The sequence below is a fragment of the Dysidea avara genome, chromosome 9 (assembly GCF_963678975.1).
Source record: "Dysidea avara chromosome 9, odDysAvar1.4, whole genome shotgun sequence".
NCBI lineage: Eukaryota > Metazoa > Porifera > Demospongiae > Dictyoceratida > Dysideidae > Dysidea > Dysidea avara.
In genome coordinates, this window is record NC_089280.1 from 27,672,573 (window position 1) to 27,682,478 (window position 9,906).

The 9,906-nt window shown below is 39.3% G+C and overlaps 1 long non-coding RNA gene across 1 annotated transcript; it reads left to right on the top strand.

Annotated features, from left to right (window-relative positions):
• The first annotated feature begins 1,776 nt into the window (after nt 1–1,776).
• LOC136266505 (uncharacterized) lies at nt 1,777–7,839 on the top strand. The gene is made up of 5 exons (XR_010706139.1): nt 1,777–2,066; nt 4,908–4,954; nt 7,059–7,097; nt 7,548–7,648; nt 7,699–7,839. It is a non-coding gene; the product is annotated as an uncharacterized lncRNA (long non-coding RNA).
• The last annotated feature ends 2,067 nt before the right edge of the window (nt 7,840–9,906 follow it).

Genomic DNA, 9,906 nt, shown 5'->3' on the forward strand with positions numbered 1-9,906 from the left:
GCTAAGCAACTGTTACTAGGTGTGAAATATTATTTTTTGACACCATGCATAGCAAAGCTTTTCAGTAGCTTTCTTTCAATTTTTTTACATAGCAACAATTGTTATTGTTTGTCTTCAAGAACATTGCTGAACTTAACCTCCTTATCAGCGTTGAAACCGGGTCGGGTCATCCGGGTCACATTTTCTCCGGGTCATCCGGGTCTGACCCGGTTTACAATTTATCCGGGTCTGACCCGGATTGGATCACGTGAGAAACGAAATTGTTCGTTTGACGACGTGGAAACTTATAAACGCTATCGCGTAGCTCATTCGTGAGCCACGCCCACTTATCGCATTACCAACATACGCTCAGCCACACCCATTTGTTAGTAAGTGTAGTATGTAGCACGAAACTGAGGGTATCTATGGTGAGGGGTAGCTATTGTCAGTAGGTGAAGACCTTTTTTTTTTTTTGGTCTTCAACCTACAGCTAGGCTGAAGTTGCAATATTTACTCAACACGAATCGAACGCTCAAAATGTAGACTCGTTCGCTCGCTCGAGACTAGCCGAAACACGTCTCGGCTTTATTTAATCCGGGTCACATCCGGGTCAAATCTGGGTCAGTGGGTCATCCGGGTCAGCAGTAGTGACCCGGTTTCAACGTTGCTCCTTATAACATTCTAAGTGCAAGACTATTGGTGTAATTGCACAAATACTTAGAAATTCCACAATGGCTTCCAGTAAGAGTATATATTATGCACTCTTGCTTCCAGGTGTAAGATAAGATGTTGTACTAACATTAACACTACAGATAACTAGGATGATTAGTACTATATTTTATTTAGTGCTGCACATATAAATGCTTCAAATAGTTGTTAGCCCGGCAGAATAAGACTAATTTGAGCTAAACCTTAGGCAGTGCAAAACTAACTATATGTTGCTGGTCCTACAAAATTGACCAGGTGACCAGGCTATTTTTGCAACTTTTCAATGTGGTATACTACATTTGACATAACAGTACATGGAATTATAATGAACTGCTCAAAATCAGCTGCTGAACTTCTGGGTATATTGGGATATTAACTTGACAAATTCATGTTGAATTATCAGAGAAATCAAAATTTAACTCTCTCTTAAAATTTCTTCAAACTTGACACAAATTGACACTGTATGACTGCATCACAAGATAAAGTCATACACCAACTTTCATTTGATTCCTTCCATTACAACTTCAAGGCCTTGCCTCAAACTGCTGGATACACATTGGACAGACAGTATAATTATTTTGTATAATGAGTTGGTGTACAGGCCTTCTAAATAATAATAACAATAATGTTAATGTAGCGACTGTAGGTGTTTCACTGTATGATTGCACAATACTTTTACTATCCAACTATATACAGTGAAACAAGTCTTATTAGATCACTGTATAATAAGACTAATGTATGTCTGCCTCACTTGTGTACAAAATGATCTGTTAAATGTAACCACCTCCTTACTAAGGTCAGTAAATTTGGTCAAAAGGTGACCTGAAGTGACAGAATTCATTTTCAGTATTGATTTTGCTGCATAGCTAGTGTTAGATTGATTTTGTCTGATGTGTGATTTGGATCAGTTTTGTAAAATCTTGTCACATTTGAAAACAGAAAAACATATGCAACTCCAGTAAGAAATGTATAACTGTTATCGGATCTGCGAAAAGGGGTCTTATAGGATGCGTGTATTTTGGGGCCAATTATAAGTCTAATATTACAAACGGTAAAGTAAATAGGCGCTTCGCGCGCTGCGCGCGCGAAGCGCCTATTTACTTTACCGTTTGGTCACTAGGACATTAGGCAATTGGAATTCGCAAATTCCAATTGCATAAGTTTCAATGCTCAAAGTTTAAGAATTTATAAACACTGCTGACCTGGTTTGTTAACACGTCGAGGCGTTAATTTCCTCTGTTCCTGACATGGCAAATAATTAAAATTTTAGCGTTCATTCAGTACGCACGTGGTGTAGTGGTACTAGGCTCTGTCCAGAACTCAAGTCTACCCCCAAGGAGTGGTCAGCACACAGAGAAAACTGCTCAAACGGACTAAAGGTAAGTAGAATAAGTAGATACACACGTTGAGATTATATTGTTTTGAAAGGCTAGTGTGGTACCAGACTACTTTCTCTAAATAAAATGCACCAGTTGGCGTGGCTATGGTAATCTTGCATAGACCAGACAGAATTTTTTCTTAGTGTGTGAGTGCGGAATAAGTGGCCAATCAGCACCCACCATAGAGCTGGTGAAACGTTACACAGAAATTCTATGGGAAGTGTACTAGATCACTTATTCCCCACCCACACACAAAAGAAGAAAGTCGGTCTGATCTTAGCTATATTATAGTGAGTGATGTTGAAATGGGCTCCTTCACCCCATTGGTATTCCCTACTTTTTGGGGGAATGGGAGGTGCGGCTAGTATTGCTTACAAGAGGTTAGCATTTCTGCCTGCTGCTTAGAAAGACCAGTAGTGTAGTGTCCTGGATTAGATGCTCCACCAGTTTTTCTTTACTGTAACCCTGCCAGTCCAGTTACTATCGCAGCACTTGACCTTGCAATGTGTGAGGGTCAGGTGCATGCTTCCATCGCATGTACTTCAATTGCTGTTTCTTGTTTATTTACTTGTTATATTTCAAAAAAAAAAAATCGCGCAAAAAATAAATTAATCCAGTAGTATTGGCTACCAGCTTTTTTTTAAATGTGGGTTGTGGAGTAGAAAGAGCAATAAATGCATTGTATACAAACTGGTTAAACCTCTACCTTATCCCATCACCATTGTATGGCATGCATATGGGTTTAAGTCTCCACAAAGGACTCGACTGTATCATTATTAGAAGTAGACAGCATGCCTATACTACCTACTGTCAAGGAGGTGTCACTCTAATGTATCCTGTATTGTACGATCTTCATCCTTTAAACAAGGGATTTTGGCATAGGACAGTACAAGCATCATTTCAAGTAGCACTTTTACATTCAATAATTGTAACGTGATCTTGGAAACCTACCTTTTTGGTTTATTTTCTGTTTAATAGGTTAAATGAGGTATTGGGTGCTTATCTATCTTGTGTTAAAATTTTAGTTTAATATCCTGAGACGTGGCTGGTTTACTGTCCGGTACATTACAAACTAGTGCATTAAGGTTTGTGAGTGATTAAGGGTGACAAGTGGTGTTTACCAATAATTCCATACATGGTCTGATATAATCACCGAAGCTCCTAGGAAAAAGAAGCTTTGGGTGGGAAACTTTACAGCACGAAAGTTTAATAGTTGCTTTTATCAAAACAAATTGTTGAAATTTCATTTAAGTTTTTGCTGTATGTAGAAGTCAAGGGTCAAGGTACACTCTTGGTAAGAAATCCAACTTTTGTGGATCGTCAACCATCCTGAGATCATAAGGCAGGCAATGTACTAGAGCAGACGCCTTATTCCTTATACAGACACCTTATAAATTTGTTTTTCATGGCCAACATCAAAGGTGGGGGTATTACTACTAGGTATAGCCTAAATATTTCTTTTCAAGGTTAACCCTTAAATCTGCTTTTCGAAAATGCATGTTTACACAATATGGACTCGCATGGTGACACTAGGTGAGATAACTTAATTCTTACAGCCTTACAAACACACATAGATTTAAAAAGTGTGTCCACTGGGCTACTTGGAGGAGCACTGTGACTACAGTGGCTTACTTATTATGAAGTGATGAACATCGACATGTCAAGTCTCCGTGTTTCATAATTCTTGCCACATGCTTACTTTTGATTGTGGGATTACTCACGTAAATCATATATTGCCTGATACAAAAATTCACGACAAGTCCTATGGAAGTCACTGCAAGGTGATAGGAGCAACTACCATCGAGTCATCGACCATTTTATAGAGGTATGTAATAAAAAGTTTGCATGTTCCCTACCAAAAAGTTATTTTCATGGCCTCACTATGTAACATTAGGGTAAAACTCTAGGTATCATTTTAATCCTTGTTCCATCACAAGTAGAATAATGCAAATCGCATAGCCATAGAATGGATGCTTCGAAAGTTACAGCGCTCTATGCAAGGCATGTGTATTTATTAAGTTTAAATCCAGTTTTCTTGATTATGCAGGTTTAAGGGTTAAGTGTTGCTAAACGTAAAATTTTCACAAATACAGTGGAACCTGTCTATAATGGTCACCTTGGGACCAGATATATCTGGCCTTTATATACAGGTGGCTGTTATAGAGAAAACCTGCATAAGGTGGTCAGCAACATTTTAGTGGCTATGACTGTTATAAATGAGTAATTATTATAAAGAGGCTCGCGCCAACCGCAATGTAGTAATATTTTAGTACAGAAACAGCAAGGTGAGCCTGTTATGGATGTTGGTTATAGCTATTGAATACGATTAAGCAATGAAGACTGATAGATTATATAGTATTTATTGAAAGGTAGGAAGTGGGATAATTTCCCGGCGCATTAATTGAAATGATGCCGTGGTGCCAGGCAATTTGCTTAACAAGCCACCATAAAAGGTAGCGACCGCTATACGAAGAAGAAAGTTATGTATACAGTGATTCATGGGCAAATTCTTGGTTGGCCGTTATACGCGTTAGACAGGTGACCGCTTAATGCAGACCACAATGCATACATTTGTATTGGAAAATATTTGGGACCTCGTGACCATGGCCGTTATACAAAGGTGACCGCTTAATCCAGGTGACCGTAACACAGGTTCCACTGTACTACCCAAATGTATTACTCTCTATGGGAGGTCTAAATATTTCAAGGATAAAATTTTGCTGATACCCCCCCCCCCCCCCCCCCCCCAACACTGCACAATCAGCAAAAAAAAGTTTCCCCTTAAAATATTTAGGCTATACGGTATATGCAGTGTAATGCACTTGATTTATTTTTTTGTAGCCAGATGATAGAGCGCTGGTATCACATACCCGAGGAAAATTCTAAGTGTAAGTTTAACTGTTAAATGAAAGTATGAATATACTCATTTGATAGTTGTTCTCCACACTACATAATGCCCTTGACTTCTCTACTACTCTAGATCTTTTGTGTCACAAATTCTATTTGTATATTGTATCATTGTCAAGTTTCATGGTAGTGAATTATTCTTCCCTAAGATTGGCCATGCATTGTGACATGTTTAGTGCATGCTTGTAAGTTTAAAGTTCACTCTCAGTGTGCTCCAGTACAAGTCTGTCCCGTCCAGTTATTTAATGAGCTTTATCCACAATTACATCATAGCACAAAAATGGCAATAAGAGTGGGGATTGTTTGTACAGATAGCCATTAGAAGGGATAACTTTTGAGATTTTCCTCGTTAAGAAAGTGAGAGAAATCTCTGGTAAGACTTGTTTGTTAACTATCTTTCTATGTAGAAGCATGCACAGTTGCTCTTCTCGAACACTCCAGATCTGGTTTTAAAAATAAAACCAGAGCTAGGTAAGTATCTAAAAGTGTGAAAATGCATTCCCCAACAGAATTTTCTCCTGCTGTCTTCATGGCAAACATCTCAAAAGCTTATCCCTTCCAATGGCTCTGTACAAAGTACCCCCACTTGTAATTGTGAATGAAACTCTTTTGGGACCTTTGAAATGTAGCCCACCTAACTGTGCTAGTGATGACGTGGTATAACAGGAAGAGTAAAATTAATGCTAGATGGCATGTTATGCACAGAAGTATCTTCTAAACTGTTTTATAGTTTAACTATCATGTTTTTTCTCGCCAATCCTCTCAACAAAGCCTCAAAGCTGCTCTTCATTTTCATTCACGTTCGTAAGGGACATACACACTTTCAACTCAAAGGGATAAGCTATTCCTGGAAGTCTACAAGGCCTGTACCAATGTTTTTCAGTTATTAAATGCCTGTAAAACTTGAAGAGAAAGTAAATCAAAAAGTATAAGGAGAGTCGTGTCACCCATGTTTCAGCCTGCCAGAAAGAAATCACAAAGTTTACTCGTAACTGTTTATTACAAACTTCATTTTGCTTTTCTTACGTACAAGCTGCTTTTATCATTTAACGATTTTGCTCACGTAAGTGCGTATGGACCAGCATAGATAAGTAGATAGGCATGCACACGCACACGCACACACACAGTGACCCACACACACACTGCACACACACACACTGCACTACACACACACGCACACACACACACTGCACTACACACACACACACACACACACACACACACACACACACACACACACACACACACACACACACACACACTCACACACACACACACACACACACACACACACACACACACACACACACACACACACACACACAAACTACACACACTCATGCACACTACACACACACATACACATGCTACACACTACACACACACGCACACGCACACACACACACACACACACACACTAATACACACATACTGCACTACACACAGAAACACACACACACACAAATACACACGTACTACACAAATACACACTACACCACACACGTTCTACACACTACACACAAATGCTACGCACTACAAAGAGACACACAGACACACACTGCACTACATACAGGTGCACACACTACACACACACACACACACACACACACACACACACACTGCACTCACCACACACATACTACACACACACGTACACTGCACACACACACACACACTCTACACACATACCTTACACACAGACTTTCTACATACTACACAGAGACACACACGCGCACACTACACTAAGGCATGCACACGAACACTACACGCACACTACACACATACCACACACTACACACACACACATTACACACATACCCTACACATACATGCTACACACACACACTACACACGCACACACCACATACGCTATAGTAGTGTCATGTAGTTTAGCAACAGTAGACACATGTAGTTATAATGTAATGCTGCTACATGTGTCTCTGTGTATGTGATACATGGATACACGTGTCTCTCACTACATGTTTCTCTGTGTAGTGTCATGTACTATAGTAGTGTCTATAGTTTGCATACTGCAGTTTCACACCCATCCCAGAGTCTAATTTTCATTACATCTCTTTTTTACAGACATGCTACTGGACACCCAAGAATTACATGTTACTGCTGGTGAGTGTACTTATATGCTATACACATTTATTGGGTTTGACAAATTCGACATGAAGCAAGGCCATTTGGTCTTTAGCAGCTTTTTGGTCTCATTCGAAACTCTGTGGAAGTGAAACAATATGCAGTCACTGTAACGGATTGCATTTTAAAATGTATATCCTAAAGTATGATAATACTGTATAGTTCTGCAACCTCTCTCCATGAGACTCGGACAGTTCTCCTGTGGTTTATTGAAGCTCAAGCTCCTGAGTAGTGCACAGGCATCCCAGCTCTGGTTTACTGGGTGGCAAGCATTGTAGCTGTGCTTCACATGGCTCTGCTTTTTTTTTGCTTTGTTAGTGTGTGCATGTGCGTGTGTGCGTGTTGGATAATGTAGTCCAAAAGTATGTGTGTGCATGTGCTTTCTCCATTTTCCGTTTTGTTATATCATGTTCAACTCTAACTTTGTAGGTGTGCTATAAGAATCTGGAGAAGTATGTGTTATAGAGAAGACACCAAGGAACAAGATGGTCGATTCGAACCATGCTAGACACAGCGTAGTGTTTCTCAATGTAAGCTACATTCTGTTCTGTGTTGCTGCTTATTATCATGTGTACTGCAGGTCATCAATACTCTTGAGAACTGTTTCCTAATACTGTTAAAGGATATTGTGACAAACTTGACTTTTCACGTGTAATGTGTGCTATGAAATAGTGTTGTATAGTTCATTCAGAGCTTTGTTAAGAATTCCAATTTATACTTATGGTTTGTTACTGGGGTTTTGCATAATACGGAGCTACACCGTTCAAACTCTTGATAATGTACCCAATGATGACACTACTACCTAAGATGACACTACTAGCTACTGTACACCATGTAGGGTGATATAAGGGTGTTGGAGTAGGTGGGACACCACTTTTGGCTGAATTATGCAAAAACAAATTGCAAACTCAATCTTGATGAAACAAAAGGTAGAAACATGCGACTTGGTGTTTATTTATAATGGCAATTCAGGTTAACTTTTTCCGTATTGAGTGCCTCTAAATAATCATTGTTGTGTTTAGCTTTGTTTATGTGTCTCTGTAGCTACCTTGGAAACAGTCTTAAACTGTATTATGAAGGTGCTTATTGATCAGTGTATTAGGTCCCTATTACCTCAGATCGGATAACCTCCTTGTGACAGTAAAATATCAACAAACTTGCAATTGGTTGGTCCCAAAGTGTCTGTTAAATTATTATAATATTAATTATATAGAGGTTATACTGTAATGTCACTATTGCTGCCAAACATGACACCACTAGTTACACACTGTAGAATGATAATGTCACTATATAGTTAGACAACGTTACACTATTATAGTTGCACACTGTAGTGTGATAATGTCACTATAACAATAGTTACCTAACATGACACTACTAGCTATGCACTGTTTGGTAATAATGTCACTACATGACACTACTACTTACACGCACACTGTAGGGTGATAATGTCACTACAAGACAATACTAGTTACACACTGTACCATAACACTACTAGTTACACACTGTAGGGTGATAATGTCACTACATGACACTACTACTTACACACTGTAGGGTGATAATGTCACTACAAGACACTACTAGTTACACACTGTAGCATAACACTACTAGTTACACACTGTAGCATAACACTACTAGTTACACACTGTAGCATAACACTACTAGTTACACACTGTAGGGTGATAATGTCACTACGTGACACTACTACCTACACACTGAAGGGTGATGATGTCACTACAAGACACTACTAGCTACACACTGTAGCATAACACTACTACTTACACACTGTAGGGTGATAATGTCACTACAAGACACTACTAGCTACACACTGTAGCATAATCGATGACACTACTAGTTACACACTGTAGGGTGATAATGTCACTACAAGACACTACTAGCTACACACTGTAGCATAACACTACTAGTTACACACTGTAGGGTGATAATGTCACTACAAGACACTACTAGCTACACACTGTAGCATACCACTACTAGTTACACACTGTAGGGTGATGATGTCACTACATGACACTACTAGTTACACACTGTAGGGTGATGATGTCACTACATGACACTACTAGTTACACACTGTAGGGAGATGATATCACTACAAGACAGTACTAGCTACACACTGTAGCATAACACTACTAGTTACACACTGTAGGTTGATGATGTCACTACAAGACACTACTAGTTACACACTGTAGCATGACACTACTAGTTACACACTGTAGGGTGATGATGCCACTACATGACATTACTAGTTACACATTGTAGGGTGATGATGCCACTACATGACACTACTAGTTACACTATGTAGGGTGATAGTGTCACTACATGACACTACTACTTACACACTGTATTGTAGGGTGATGATGTCACTACAAGACACAACTAGCTACACACTGTAGCATGACACTACTAGTTACACACTGTAGGGTGATGATGTCACTACATGACACTACTAGTTACACACTGTAGGGTGATGATGTCACTACATGACACTACTAGTTACACACTGTAGGGAGATGATGTCACTACAAGACAGTACTAGCTACACACTGTAGCATAACACTACTAGTTACACACTGTAGGGTGATGATGTCACTACATGACACTACTAGTTACACACTGTAGGGTGATGATGTCACTACATGACACTACTAGTTACACACTGTAGGGAGATGATGTCACTACAAGACAGTACTAGCTACACACTGTAGCATAACACTACTAGTTACACACTGTAGGTTGATGATGTCACTACAAGACACTACTAGTTACACACTGT